Genomic DNA, 16,442 nt, shown 5'->3' on the forward strand with positions numbered 1-16,442 from the left:
AGTCTCTCTTTCTAACCCTTTTTGTAATTTTACATGAATTTTCGTTTTTGTTTCCGTTAAATGCTTTTATCACATGAAGATTCCATGAGTTGCAGCCTTTCTTTTTTTCATGTTCTCCATTAAAAATTTCCATTGAAAAAAACGGTCTCAAATATAATGTCACAAAATTTCTCTTTATTAATAAGAATAAATGCTCTTACCTCATCTGCTTTTACACTCAAAGAAGCTATTAAATTATCCCACATTTCATACCTGTCCTTTTTCTTTGTCTTCTTCACTTTAAATCCTTACCACATACTTCTGTTTTTCATTTTTTTCTACCGTCTTTTCTGCTACTCTTCTTTTACTTTCTCTGCATATGTTTTCTTTTCTATCTCACCACTATTCTTTCAGATTGTCTGTGTATCCTCCTTTTGTATTTTCTCTATAATGTCTCCCCAGGAAACATCTCCTTCATTTTCTGGCTCAATGTGCACAACCATTTCATTAAGTAAATCATCTCACAGCCCTCCCGACTGGAGGGTTATAATTATACAGCCACCATTTGCTGACTGATCTCCATCAAACAGATTTCTTTGAAACAATTAATCAGAATCCTGCACACATTCTCTGGTCTCTGTATTTGCTTTTTCCTCCATTTTATTCACCACTTTATCATCTCCTTCTCTCTCCGTCTGCCTCCTTCCACCTGGGACAGAAACAGGAAGTGCTTCTCCAAAAGGGATCCCACTCACAGCAATGATGAATAGAAGTTCTATGATGCCCTGGCCAAATTTCCCCTAGTAGTATAAATACCACCTCAATTCTTCTTTGAAAAGAGACTATTGGCCTAGTGGGACTAAACCTGGTCGATAAAGAATAGATAGATAAATAAATAAATAAGGTCGAGGAGTTGCAGAAGGCAATGAAGGCCAGTCATCATTTGTTGTTTTAGGTTATGTTTTAGATTTAAATTACATTTTCTTATTAAAAGTACCCTTTTACAAAAACTGTAAAGCCCTATCATTTTTACTGACCTCAAACCATTTTGTCAAATAACCACAGCTATCTCTTCCATATTTATTAAACTTAGACCTGCCTGGAGTCCCATGCTGTGGCTCTTTTAAACCACTTATACTGGCGCCCATTATAAAAACCTGTTCTCATACCAAAGAGGTAACTAATGCAGCTATAATTATAAATTCACTCACCTTCTTAATGAAGAAATCCTTTATATTCCTTTTTTTTCTGTTTGATTAGACTCTACTCTCACACATGAAAAGGATACTTTGTCCTTCTGACAAGGATATTCTGCCCTTATAACAAGGATAGTTTGTCCATGTAATTTTATTGGTTAGACCCCCATTAGCACACAGTGAAATAAACATATCTTGTTAATATAGTTAATTGTATATTCATACAGTTTCTCAGATGCAGAAAGTTTACCTGCTCATACACACTTGAATCTAATGGAGGAGTTATTAGTAAAGTTTACCAGTACAGGCTTTGAACTTTGCTGATAGCAAAGAAAAAAATATGAATTGGTGCAACAGAATTGTGCCTGACAGAAAATCTTTCCCCCAATGGGCCCAGAAGCAATTTCTAATGCAACAGCACACGAAAGGCTCAGACATCCATATACACTGCACCAACCAAGTAACTTTCACATGACACAGTTCAGCAGGGAATAGCAATCTCTTTTATTGCAAAGAAAGTCATGTATATGAGAGACTAGGAAATTGAGTTCCTGTCTTCTTGAACAGCAGAATCATGCTTTCTTTTTTACCTGTTCCTACTAAAAGCAACATTATTGTATCATTTTTAGAACAACTGGCCAATTAAAATGAACAGTACAGCATTAATTCTGTTAAGATCTCCTGACTCTATGTTTATGAATTTTCTTATTAGACATGAGTTCCAAATTACAAAAAAGAACTTTATGCAAACAACAGAACTTTCTATACTTTGTTAAGCTAGCATTTTTCATGTCTGACAGAAGTAAATCATTAGATACATATTGAAAAACACTATTAAAATGCAATACACACTGTAACAATTTTCCTTCTCCATATGCCTACCCTGCTCCTTCTCTGTATGTGTATTTAAATTTCATCTTTAGTCTGTTATATTAAATTCTTGTTTTATGGTTCTTAAGATGATGTTATCCTGTTCAGAGACAAATCTATTTGCCATAACATGATTTGTGTCTCCAGTGATTTTATTCCAAGACAATGTACAGTCAGGTCTGTATATAGTTTAGCAGGCTGTTAGTGAATTTCTTTACCATGCTTACTTGTCAATGCAATCTGGTAAGGTGGTGAGATATGGTTGTCTTAATTATCACCGCAGTCCACTAAGATGGTAGAATATTAGGGTTATTAAGTCAGGTTTCGGTATGCTTAGTTTCAGAATCAACCAAGTAGACACATTTTACTTCATTCTCTTAATTTCTGATACCCTGATCGTATTTTTAATCTGTGTGAAATCTTTTTAATAAATTTTTAGTTTGACAAACTATGCAATCTCCATCCATTGTACACTTGTTATTTTGGCACTGTATTATTGACGTTAGGCTTTTCACGGTAAGGGGTCGCTACAGCTGAACTCTGGTCCACTCATGATTGGCAGTGGATTTTTACGGTGCCGAGTTGCCAGCCCGATGCCCAACCTTTAACAAAGGCATGCCCATTCACGCTCGCACCTAACTGCATGTCTTTAAAGTCATTCGACCACGGGGAGGACGTGTAGACTCCACACAGAAGGTGCTCCAGCTGATAATCGAATGGGAAAACCTCTTGCTATGAGGCGACAATGCTAACCGCTGCAACACCGCAGCTTACACTGTATATTGATTTAATAATTATATAATTATATGTTTTTACAGTGCTAATAAATTAGCCTCATTCAGAAATTCAGTGGTTACATTCAGTTATTAATAGTTTGCCATCGTTAAGCATGTTTAGCCAAACTCACAGTTATTTTCTCTAGTGTTAATCCCGTGTTTGATTTAGCACTGCTGGATAAGAAAAACAGTCTAACACATAAAATAATAGCATAATTTGAGATCAGGTTTACTTAGTAACCATATTGTTTTATTGTCACTGTATTACAAATCTTAATCAACAGTTGGACCGGTGATGTCACAACTTATATTGGAGTCTTCTTTGTTAAACAGATATACATCTTAGGAACTTTGTCCTGTGTGTGTCCCCTTCAAGCTCAACTTCCATTACATCATCATAGACAGGCGATTTTTTTATTATGGAGTTCTGTCTCTAATCTAATACTTCTCAGTACTATATTTGAAATCTCTGAAATGATCTTGTCAACTATTTTATTGATGGTTTGACTTTGGTTTTCCATTTTCTTGTTATAGCCTTCTTAGATGTTATCAACACTAAAGATAACAGTACTTTCATATCTTAAGTACATGTTATTTTAAACCAACTAAGCAAAAACATCCCTATTGTTTGTTTCTTTTGGCTTTTCCGGGTTAGGGGTCGCCACAGCGGAACTCCGGTCCGCTAATGATTGGCAGTAGATTTTGACGTGCTGGCTTGCCGGGCCTAACGCACAACCTTCAACGAAGGAACGCCCATTCACGCATATCGCCACACAGAAGATGCTCTGACTGAGAATCGAATGGGCAACGTCTAACTGTGAGGCAACAACGCTACCGCAGCACCACCACCGCAGTAAGCAAAAACATATCTATACTGAGGTTAAATTCTCTTTCAAATTTAACACTTTACACATTATTCAAGTTATTGTTGTAATGAAGCAGCTCTTACATTCCCAAAATATATGGTTACTAGGCTAATGGCCCTGGGGCCCTTACAAGCCTAACCAAGAGTTTATCCCCAAAAAGAAATCTCAGTCAGCACCTGTCACCCCGTCAGTGAGGGACACAGGTGGAACCCCTGGGACAAATGTGTGGTTTTCCATACACTCATCAAGGTTGTGCTTGAAGAGGGTTGGTGAGGTACTCTGTTTGAGGTGTATGGCAAGTCTATTCTAGAGATGGGGCAACCTCTGAGAGACAAACCTGTTGCTCCAGCAGGTTTTGTTGATGTCGCGTATTATATTCAGGCCTTTTGAGCAGGTAATGCGCGCGGAGTTAGAATTATGGATATGGGGCATCTCTAGTAGGGCAGGGTCCAAGATTGCCTTCTAGGCAAGACACAGATCACCTCTGATTAATCTGTATGATACCAAGCAGAGTGACAGTGATTTAAGCCTGTCCACATAGGACAGGTGTTGGAGGCCATGGATTCTCTTTGTGAAGTATTTCTGTGGCCTTTCCAGTTGGTGCAGATGTTTGGAGAGCTACATACCAAATGGGGCATTGTACTCAATTATTGGTTTAATAAGGGAGGAGTATAGAGAGGTAATAACCTCTTTTTTCTGGATGCGGTCCCTTTACTTATGAGTTGAACCAAGTAAAAAGCTTTTCTGACCACTGCTGCTACATGATGGTCGAATGTGAGATTGTTATCAACCTGAGTACTCAGGTCTGTCACCACAGGTTGTGTGTTTAGGATGGTTGCCATTGATGTGGTAATCAGTAGGGGCCATGTTTTTGCTGAATGGTATGATGATACATTTTTTGTGTTTAGCTTGAGGCCGTGACTTTGGTACCAGTCATTAGTTGCTGTGAGACCCTCTTGCAGTATGTTAACATCATTTGGGGAGTCAGTGACAGCACCCAACTTGCAGTCATCTACAAACTTGGTCAGCCACAGGCCTTTTGTCCTTGCCTGAACCTCTGAGAAGAAGATGCCAAACAGTAGGGGTCCCAGGACAGATCCCTGGGGAACTCCACTAGTGACAGGTCTGCTATCAGAGGAGGAGGCACCTATTTTGACCCTGATGGTCCTGTCGGTGAGTCAGTTGGCCACCCACCTGATGAGATAGAGATTTACGCCAAGTTGTGTTAGCTTTTCGATGATGGCTGAGTGGGGGATTGTGTCAAAGACCTTGGCCAAGTCAAGGTAAGCTATATGTACTGACTTCCCCTCATCCAGGGGCTTGGTGACAGTCTCAAAGAAGGCAACCAGGTTCAACAGGCATGATCTGCCCTTGATGAATCCGAACTGGGTGGGGTTAAGTGCTTGGGGATTGCCTATGTCCTTGTTTATGAGATCCATAATAATATGCTCCATAGCATTACAGATCAGACTTGTCAGACAAATAGGGTGATAGTTTCCAGGGTCAGTAGTGGCACGATCTTTGTGCAAGGGGATGACAATGCCAGATCTGATGTTGTCACTTTTCACATAATCCTGGACTGTGGGCTCGGTTCCGAACCTCTGAACTGACTTTGCCTTTTACTTTAGTTCGCGCCTCCCAAACTCTCAAGCTAGGCTCTACCCATAATGCTGCTGTGTGAATTACCCCAGATTTCATTTGCCGCTTTGCACTTTGTGTGTCAGATGCGTCCAACCTCTTTCGAGCTTTGGCAGTTAGTGTAAGTTTTTTCTCTGTTTTCTCATTTTTCCTTCATATTTTCCCTAAGTGTTTTCCACTTTCTACCCGCTCCTGTCTTTACTTTCTGGGTGTGTGTGTGTGATCTGTGTTCCTTCCCTTCCCTCTACTTTTGGTTGTTCTTTACGTAATATTGCTGGTACTATTTTCTATTTTCTCTACCTTTTAGGTAATTCTGGTTACCATTGTTAGTACCTTTCTTTTCTTGCTAAAAAAAAAAAAAAATGTATGTGTGTGTATATATATATATATATTTTATATATATATATATATATATATGTATATATATATATATATATATATATATATATATATATATATATATATATATATGTATATATATATATACACATATATATATATATATATATATATATATATATATATATATAAAGCCAGTTAGCAATGAAGGAAGGCTTGACAACAACACTCAAGTTAAAGCTGGCTTTATTAAACGAATTCAGGAACATAAACGCAGGGATAATCCAGACAGCATTTTTGTCAGTTAAAAACAGACTTCATCAGATAAGTACTAAACCTCATTTTAATCAACCAATAAGAACAATTACATTGTCATTCAAAAAATTAAAATATGTACCCCATGGTAAAATGCTTTAAAAATCTTAATAATATGATCAATAATTATGTTAAAAGCTTATTCAATAAAAAATGTTACATAAAATGTCTCAGTGGGTTCAACTTTATGTTAAAAAAGAAATAAAATCTAGGTGAAATCCTTTCAGCCAGAATTTATGCAAAAAGAAAAAAAATACTCTATCTAGTGTCATACAGATGTAATTACATTTGTACTGTTTTATAACTTTGGAGCTCTCTTAAGTACAATCTGCCAATATAATTCCTTGAATTCTATGGTCGTTTCCCAAAGGCCACCCCTACCATCCTTGGGTATATATTCAAGGACAAAAAAGCAGTATGTAGCTTGGTTACATTCCAAGGAATGCTTATAAAGTACATTATTTATGTTATTATTACATATGTCGTAGTAGTGTTCATAAACTCTCCTCTTAAGCGTCCGCTAAGTCTTATCTACGTAGATTACCCCACATGGTTTACACTGAGCTAAATATACCACTCTTAGGGTGTTGCAGTTGGAATAAACCTTATCTTCTATGAACCTGTTACAACTATTAATAAATATTTTTTGTTTTTTAGAAATATACTGGCACTGTTGACATGCACCACACTTAAAAGTGCCTTTCTTTTTAATCATGTCCTTCCTCCCCTTAGTCAAACTTTGATTTTCCAAAATAGTTTTCATATTGTGTCCCTTCCTGAAAATGATGTCTACTGTCTTATTATGCAGTTTACTGATGTCAGTCAACCTTGTGAATTTGTCCCATTCACTTAGAACTATTTTTCTGATAAGACTGGCATCACCATTATACTCCATGACAAAAGCGCTCTGGTAATGGTTGACATTCTCACTGTTTGGTGAATTAGAAGCCTCACCCCCACCCCCATGGAAAAATGGGACATGGACAAATTGCTATATGAAAGCAAAATGTTAACTGTGTTAAACGACGATGACAAATAAATTTCTGCTTCCAGAAATTAGATAAACATAGCCTACAACAAGATTAGCCTTGGCCCTTAAAGATATGCTACCAGATGGTTCTATTAGTTTTAGTACCTTTTCCTATCTGAAAAATGAAAAACCCAGTATACCTTCCATTTTTGGGATACCAAAAATACACAAGGACACAGAGGAACCACCCCAGAGGTTGATTGTTTCAGGAGAAGGATCAAAACTGAACCACTAGCTAAGTTTGTAGACTTTAAAGTGAAAAATCTTTGGTTAAATGAGAATGAAATTCTGAACGACTCTTGGGATTTTTTTAAAAAATATCACACCAGATTTATTCAGTAAAGACATCATTTTTGTAACTATTGATATAGTTGACTTATTCAGTGTATACCCCATGACATTGGCTTCAAATGGTTTGAAGAAGCCTTGGCCAAAAGAGGTGGTCTAACAAATAACGATTTTCATGTTTGTGTTGAATTACTGGGACTAGTTCTTAAAAATAACTATATTTACTTTGAAGAGGAATTTTTTTCACCAGTTGAAGGGTGTTGCTATGGGAGCAAGTTGTGACCCCAACTTTCTGAGGTTCACATATGACATTAGTACAGACAAAGTTGACTATTTGGATGTCACTATACACAAACTGGATAATACGTTTAAGTCCACCATTCATAGGAAAAAAACTTTTTCCAACTTATTTCTCAAGTGCACTCCTTATGCACCAGAAGAGCAGTATAGTCAAAGGACAAATGATAAGGGCCAGTAGAAAGTGCTCACTTGGTACAGATTTTGAAATCAAACTTACATTGTTAGAAAATATGTTCCTGAAACATGGATACCCCTCAGCCCTGATCAAAGAAATTAGAAAGGGAAGTTATTAAGTAGAGGACTGAGAAATATGCCCCTATTTTAGGTATTAAGAATATTGGGGGTGGGGGTGAGGCTTCTTATTCACCAAAAATGAGAACATCAACCATTACCAGAGTGCTTTTGTCACTGAGTATAATGGTAATGCCAATCTTATCAGAAAAATAGCTAGCTATAAGTGAATGGGATCAATTCACAAGCTTGACTGACATCAGTAAACTGCATAATAAGACAGTGGACATCATTTTCAGGAAGGGATACAATATGAAAAATATTTTTGAAAATCAAAGTTTGGCTAAGGGGAGGAAGGACGTAATTAAAAAGAAAGGCACTTTTAAGTGTGGTGCATGTCAACAGTGCCAGTATATTTCTAACAAAGATAAAATATTTATTAGTAGTCGTAATAGGTTCGTAGAAGGTAAGGTTTATTCCAACTGCAACACCCTACAAGTGGTATATTTAGCTCAGTGTAAACCATGTGGGGCATTCTACATAGGTAAGACTGAGCAGACACTTAAGAGGAGAGTTTATAGACACTACTACGATATATGTAATAATTTATTTTATTTATTTATTTTACATTTGTTGACCGGGCTAGTCTGGCTGGATAACAAGTCCATTTTCAGCAGAGGCCCGAGGAGAAAAGCTCCACTATCTACTAGTACATTACATAAGAAATATATTACTAAGAAAACAGCTTATGAGGATTAATAATATAGCAAGAGAGATATTCAACAGTAATGAAACAATTTTTCTGAAAAAAGAAATGTACTGTTCTTAAAATCAAACAATTTTACAGAAGAATGTATAATACTTAAAGTTCTACTAGTAGTAGAATCAATAAAAACATCAATAATGCCCTTACAAACACTCCTTTGAATGTAACTAAGCTACATACTGTTTTTTTGTCCTTGAATGTACACCCAAGGATGGTAAGGGTGGCCTTTGGGAAACGACCATAGAATTCAAGGAATTATATTGGCAGATTGTACTTGAGGCAAACAAGCCTCCAGGACTTAATGATAACATTTCCATTGTCCCAGTGTTAAAACAAAGAGTTGCAAAGGTATAAAACAGTACAAATGTAATTACTTCTGTATGACACTGGATGAAGTTTTTTTTCTTTTTGCTTAAATTTTGTCTGAAAAGATTTCACCTAGATTTTATTTCTTTTTTTAACATAAAGTTGAACCCACTGAGACATTTTATGTAGCATTTTTTATTGAACAAGTTTTTAACATAATTTTTATGAATCATATTATTATTATTAAGGTTTTTAAAGCATTTTACCATAGGGGTATATATTTTATTTTTTTTGAATGACAATGCAATTTTCTTATTGGCTTTTTAAAATGAGGTCTAGTACTTAACAAGCAGCATCATTTCACTTGCTTTATCTGATGAAGTCTGTTTTTAACTGACGAAAACGTTGTGTGGATTATTCCTGCGTTTATGTTCCTGAATTCGCTTAATAAAACCTGCTTTCAACCTTAGTGTTGTTGTCAAGCCTTCCTTCATTGCTAGCTGGTTTGTTATTCAGTTCTTTGTTTACGAGCACTTGTCCTGAAATATATATATATATATATCTACTTCACATAATCGAACATCCAAGCATTCGATTTTCATATGGCCGAGACCATATGATCGAACATTTGAATGTTCAAAAATGTGAAAAAAATGAACAAAAAATAAATAAATAAACAGTGCTAGTGGGGAGGGCCCTCCTGCACCCCCCACACCCTCAGCTATTTAAATATACCAACTCCGAGATCGCACTACATTGCGGTAAAGGAAAACCTTCCAGTTCTGCACTCTATGGAGATCCCCATTCAGACCGTTCGAACTTTTAAAAGTTCGATCATATATCTATTTATATATATATATATATATATATATATATATATATATATATATATATATAAATATATATGTGTGTGTGTGTTTATATTTGTATATATATATATATATATATATATATATATATATATATATATATATATATATATATATATTTTAGTTTATTTTTTAACCGGGTAGTGTCCGACTGGGCCAGAAGCCCTTTTTCAGCGGAGGCCCAGGGAGGAAAGCTCCACAATCAAAAACTTAGAATAATAATAATAATTTATAATAATGTTGTCAGACAATAGTACAAACAGTGTACACAAGTAAACAGAGTTTAAAGTGGATGGACAATCCATTATGGACTTCTAGAACATATGAAAATAGAATGACAGAATGCAATATAAATTCAGAGCCAGCAAGCATGGATATAATCAGAGCAATGACAGGGAGCTAAATTACCATTAGAAGTATGTATACAGTATGGGGTAGATTCAATGAATCTGTGTCCAGCAAAGAAACTGTGTGAAAGATGTTATGAGTCCGTAGAGTTTAGAGATGGATGGGGTAAAGTAAGAGGATAGAGTAGAGGATATGGTAGGGTATAGAGAGGCAGTTATCCTGGTGAATAGCAGGAGCAGAGCTAGTGTTTGGCTTGGTAGTTCGTTAGGAGTTGTTTGAACTTGTGGTGGTGACAGTTTTGCGTAATGGATTGTGGAAGAGTGTTCCATAATTTAGCAACTTTGTGGGAGTAAAGTGAGTTGCCATGATGATTGTACGAGTGGGAGACCTTTAGCATTAGGTTGTTGGAGGATCTAAGGGATCGGATATTAGTACTAGGTTGGACAAGGCTAGAGAGAGCAGGGCAGTTACTGGGTTGGTATATTATTTTGTGGACCAAGGCCATTTGGTTGAGTGATAAAAGGTTAGGGAGTTCTAGCCAGTTGAGTTTTGAGAGGGCAGTACAGTGGTGAGTCCTGTATGCTTGATTAGTAGCACACTTAGCTATTTTGTTGTAACAGGATTCTAGGTTATTGAGCTTGGTCTTATGTAGGTTTGTAAATATGTGAGCTTCATATAAGAGGGTGGAAAGCAAATGTGACCAAGCAGTGGCTCGTCTGGAACTGTGAGTAAGGTATGGTTTAGCCCTATAGAGGGTGCCAAGTTTGGCATGAACTTTCTTGATAGTCAGTGAAATATGTTTGTCAAATTTTAGATGCTCATCTGTTGTGACTCCAAGAAGTTTAGTATGGTTAGTGGGTTCTATTTTGGTTTGGTTTTATATCTATCTATCTATATATATATATATATATACACACACATAAACTTATATATATATATATATATATATATATATATATATATATATATATATATATATAAAATAATAAACCTTTCTTTCCTTTTCCCCTCTTTGTGTGTGTGTGTGTGTGTGTGTGTGTGTGTGTGTGTGTGTGTGTGTGTGAGTGCTATTAACACTACGCCTTATTTTATCTGGCATGGCTGATAAATCTTCCAAGGGCACTTCTGGCTTCAAGAGGTGCCAAGAGTGTGAGAGGTAGATGCCCAGTTCAGAAGGGCATGTCTGTTGCATTTATTGTTTAAGTATTGTCCACCTGCAAGAGTATTGTGCCATCTGTCACTGTCATGGTTTCTCTGCCATTGAAAGGTCTGTTGAAAGGAGACTTTGAAGAGGCTATATCGGGTCCAAAAACTGAACCCAGCTTGTCATCCTCCTCTTCTTCCTCTTCTAAACCTAAGAAATGTTCTCATTCGGTACCGAGACGTTCCGCGGAACCACCTGCTAAATTGTCTAAACAGCCTACGGTGTTGACAGTTTCCATAGCACCAATAGACAAGAGTGATTTGGCACCAACCATTGCCTCTGAACAGACACATGCAGCTTCCGTACCAGAGGTTTTCTCGGTACAGAAGCAGACTACTTTGAGGACTTTAGCAAGAACTATGTATTCCCCTTTGGTTGATCCATTTGCGGACTGACCACCTAGCCCATACATGGAACCCAGACCGCGTAGGTCTACTTCGGCATCATCCATTCGATCCACTAAGAGTCTCTTGGAATCGGACATCCTTTATGAGGATAGTGGTCCAGTTTCTGACAGCGAGGGGATTACCTCCATTTTCAGTTCCAGCCAACTTGGCTCCGGGGCCTGTAAATTTTGACACCATTTCACCTTCCTCCTCCAACTCAACTCGACTCTTTGGAGGCCTTGACACCGACCTGCCTGGCTCCGACTGTTTCTGTACAGGTTAGAGTCTCTTCTCTGGAACCGAGAATTGCCTTGAATTTCTCTAGTTTGTTAGAACTGGAGATCTCCCTGGGTCGAGACTTCATTGTTGGCTTTGAGGGGCAGAGTTTGACTTCCATTCTTTCAGAACCTTCCATGCCCCTCAGTGCCTCAGAATTCATTGATTCAAGCCAGGCTTTGGAGGTGGCTTCCTTGATGCAGGGTGGGACCACTGTTCCGAAGGAGTCTATTTTGGTTATGGGCTCCCATCCCTCTACAGGGGGCCGTCCTTCCAAATCATGGAAGAGGCCTTGTCCATTGTGGACTCCCAGTCCTTGCTATCCCTGTTGGGCCAAATATCCCCTCTATGGGAGGGGCTGGCATTCTGAATTATGGAGAAGGCCTTGTCCATTGTGGACTCCCAGTCCTTGCCATCCCTGTCGGGCCAAACGTCCGTATCCCCTCGACCAGAGTTTCCTCCAGTCTCATCCCTGGGACAGGGGGCACAAAAGCCTTATGAGAGCTCCACCTTGGTGGTTTCATCTTTGGCTACTTCCCTAGAACATCCCCCTGGGGAAGTAATAAGAAAGATAACCACACAATATCAGCCAACCTAGTTTATTAACAAAAACAAAACAAAAAAATGAATGATTAAAATCACAACATCGTACTAAGCGCTTTCACCCTGTCGTATCTAGGGCATCCTCAGAGTACTAAAAACACCATAACACTTCCACCCCTTTATATACGTAATATAATTAATAATTAATGAATGAAATGTAAATGAACATAATTAAGAATTGGGAACAACCAATATAAGTTAAAAATTTATTGTTGAGATATAATAAGTCAACATGTATATGAATTCCAAAATACTCACTGCCTAAAATTTAACAGTAAAACCAAGTGATAAAAATAATAAATATAATAAATAAATATTATATGTTGTCTAAAATTAATTCAGTGAAAATAAATATGAATTAAAATACATATTAACTAATATACTGATGATAATAATTTTCATATAAAATGTGATTTATATTTTAATGTACTTGAAATAGATATATGTTCATTGATACCTGGTTTGGTACATGCATTAAGCCGTAGTTGCCAAAGACATTCCTTGGCCTCTAGTAAACTGTGCTCATCACCACCTTTGTGTGTGTTAGAAGGTATTCTATCAATGATAAAAAATAGAAATCTCTTAAAATTTGAACATCTTGAACTATGTGTAAAAAGTGAACTAGAAATTTTTTGGTTTTTAATATCCCTAACATGTTCGGCTATGCGTTCCCTTAACTTCCGAATAGTTTTACCCACATAGAATGCAGGGCATGTCGAACATGTAGCTAAATACACTATCATCTTGGTATTACAATTACAATGCCCCGGACATCAAATGCTTCTATTAAATGTGTTAACAGCTACATAGGGGCTATTGTTAATGTATTTACAAATACGGCAAGTCCCACACTTACTCATTTTGGACATAGTAAAATTGTATCTATTAGTGTTCATTTCATCAATTTCCTTCAAATTTCTACCTCTACTAAACGTTATTGTAGGGTGAGTACCAAGAATGTCTAATAATTTATTATTAGAAAAAACACTAAACCAAGTCTCACGTAAAATATTAACAATACTGTAAGAGATATCATTATATGGTAAAATCATTGTATCATTTCTCACATGATTCTCATTATTCCCAAGAGCATTGTTCTGTCCAAATTTGATAATTGGCCTATAAAACAGATTTCTTTTGTAAAAAAATTCCTTTTTTAATGTTATTAATAAGGTCATTGGGATAGCCCCTATCCAAAAACATACCAGATAATTTCTCAATTTCAAATTCAAACGACTTGTCATCACTAACTAATCTAGATAATCTAACCATTTGACCCTCAATTAAATTCTTTTTTGATAATAAGGATGACAGCTATTAAAATGTAAAAAAGAATTTGAAAAAGTCTTTTTTCTAAAAATCAAAAAGAAGATCCAAACCAGTACCAAGCACTCGGGTGGCAACAGGAGCAATAACGCAAAAATGTGATAAAGCAAATATGCTTCAGTTTATTCCACAAACCACTGAGATGAATAATCCAAAACAGTGCAATACGACACTGTATAGTGCACTGAAAGAATACTAAAAACTTTCTAAAAATATTTGAATGTATCTCCTCATTGTAATAAGAAAAATGATATCAAGATATGGACAGTTGTTAAAAATTTGACTTGTAAAATATAAAAAATCAGTTGTTACTTCTAAAAATTGTACAAATTCATCAAATTCATCCCTTTCACCTGTGCAGAAAATGAGAATATCATCCAAATATCTCAAATAAAGGGCTATGCTTGACCAATAGGATGATGTAAAAACATACTCCTTCTCCCACTCTGCTAATACCAAATTAGCGTAAATTGGCGCACATCTTGCGCCCATCGCCACACCTGTTTTTTGCCTATAAAATTCACCCCTGGGGAAGTACCTTTGAAGAAAAAGTGCAAGAGGAAGCACTTAGACTCTCTGGAGGAGTCCTTCACCAAGGATACCAATTTCGATGAGGTGGAAAGTTCCCCGGTTACCCCCTGCTGATGTTTCCTTTGGGGACATCCTGGAAATCGTGAAACAGAGGGGTGGCTGGACTTCCCTCCAGCCTTCCTCGGAGGAATCAGTATACCTGGAGGCTTTTCATGCCCAGCCCTCTACCGCTTGGATCTCTCCACCCACTGATGAGCTTATTAAACTGATTTCTCAGCGGGCCTGGGAAATTCCTGACTCCATCGAGCCGATCTCTAGGCCTGACCGGATTCTTCCTGCCCATAAGGACAAGCAGCACTGAGCTAAGGGTATCTCTCTAGACTCCATGGTGATAGTGGCAGCCACAAAAAAGGAACTTGCTGAGGAAAGTCTGATTATCCCTCCTCCTAACAAGGAGTCTAGGATTATGGATAGGTTTGGGAAGCATATTTATGTTTCAACAACCTTCGCTGTCTGGTTTTTGAACTACATGGTGCACTTTACCAGGTTGCAGAGAGATCTGATTAAGGAGCTGTCAGATACTCATACAGGAGCAGTAGCCAAAGGGGTTCGAGACAAGTTTACCTCTCAGCTCACCACCTTCTAATCAATTTCCAACTTGTCCATGAGAATAATTGCCCATGCAGCCGAAGAAATGACACAAGGAGTGGTTCAGGCGTAGCCATTAGGAGACGTGTCTGGATGGGCTTGCGTGACTTTGTGGAGCCATTTAAATCTTCGTTCATCAACACTCCGTTTGACGGATCATCCCTGTTTGGGCCCAAGGTAAAAGACACACTGGCCAGATGTGAGAAAGATGGGAAGACACTCTCTGCTGTATGCTTGTGCTTCTCTGCACCTTAACGGCTCTACTCTACAAACCAGGGAAGTGGGAGGCTATGGTTCAAAAAGTCTCAAGGGCCTTTCCTGGACTCACTTAGCAAGGACTTCTTCCAGGGAAGAGGGGGAGGTAACAAGTGGAAGATGCCATTCTAGAGGCAGAGGTGGTCCGCAGAACCAGGGGTCCAGAGATTCCTTCTTTGGTAACTTCTGCCAGTGCTCCTGAATGGAGACCCAGTTGCCTTCCTCTGGAGGCAGTTGGTGGACAATTACCCCTGCACCAATCTGCCTGGCAACAGATAACATCGGACAAATGGGTTCAAGGGATCATTTCCGGAGGCTACATTATTCCCCTTTCGTTAAATCCAAAAACACAAAAAAGACTCTCGGACGTTCCACCCAGTCACAGAGAAGCAACAGTCATAGAAATTCAAAAAACGCTCGAAAAAGAGTCATCCAAGAAGTCCCACCAGACCAGAGAGGATCCAGGTTTTACTCAAGATTCTTTTTAGTGCCCAAAAAACAGCGGACTGGAGACCCACTCTGGATCTCACTCAGTTCAACAAGGCAGTTCAGCAAACCAAATTCCAGATGGCCTTGGTTCAGTCAATACTTCCTTTCTTAGAAAAAGATGATCAGATGTGCTCTATAGATCTTCAGGATGCTATTATATAAAAATGAACAAATGCTTCGGAAGATTCCTGCGCTTCTGGCTGGCAGCCAGTCATTTTCAGTTCAGAGCATTGCCCTTTGGTCTCACCACAGCCCCCAGGGTGTTTGTCAAATGCATGGCAGTGGTAGTAGCTCATCTCAGACTGCTGGGATTTCACGTTTTTCTTTATCCTGATGACTGGCTCCTTACTGCTACCACCAGGCGTCAACTCGAAAAGATGAGATTATGCCCTACATCCTTGCGCTTCATTCGGCATCACAGTAAACTACGAAAAGTCAAATCTGCAACCTACTCAATAGCTGGAATTTATGGGAGCTCGGTTAAACACTGTTATGGGAATCACTTCATTCCCAGTAGAAAGGCACCAAAAGAACAGATCACAAGTAAACCATATTATTCAGAACAGAACAGTTCCAACCAGACTCATTGTACAGGTGCTAGGCTTGA

At 37.9% G+C, this 16,442-nt stretch overlaps 1 protein-coding gene across 2 annotated transcripts in view; it reads left to right on the forward strand.

The window, feature by feature from the left end:
- MEIG1 (meiosis/spermiogenesis associated 1) overlaps nt 1–16,442 on the forward strand; it is a 539,684-nt gene that overhangs the window by 112,893 nt on the left and 410,349 nt on the right. The gene's annotated exons all lie outside the window — the stretch shown is intronic.

Source organism: Protopterus annectens, chromosome 11.part0 (assembly GCF_019279795.1).
Source record: "Protopterus annectens isolate FY-2018-M chromosome 11.part0, PAN1.0, whole genome shotgun sequence".
In the NCBI taxonomy this organism is placed as follows: domain Eukaryota; kingdom Metazoa; phylum Chordata; order Ceratodontiformes; family Protopteridae; genus Protopterus; species Protopterus annectens.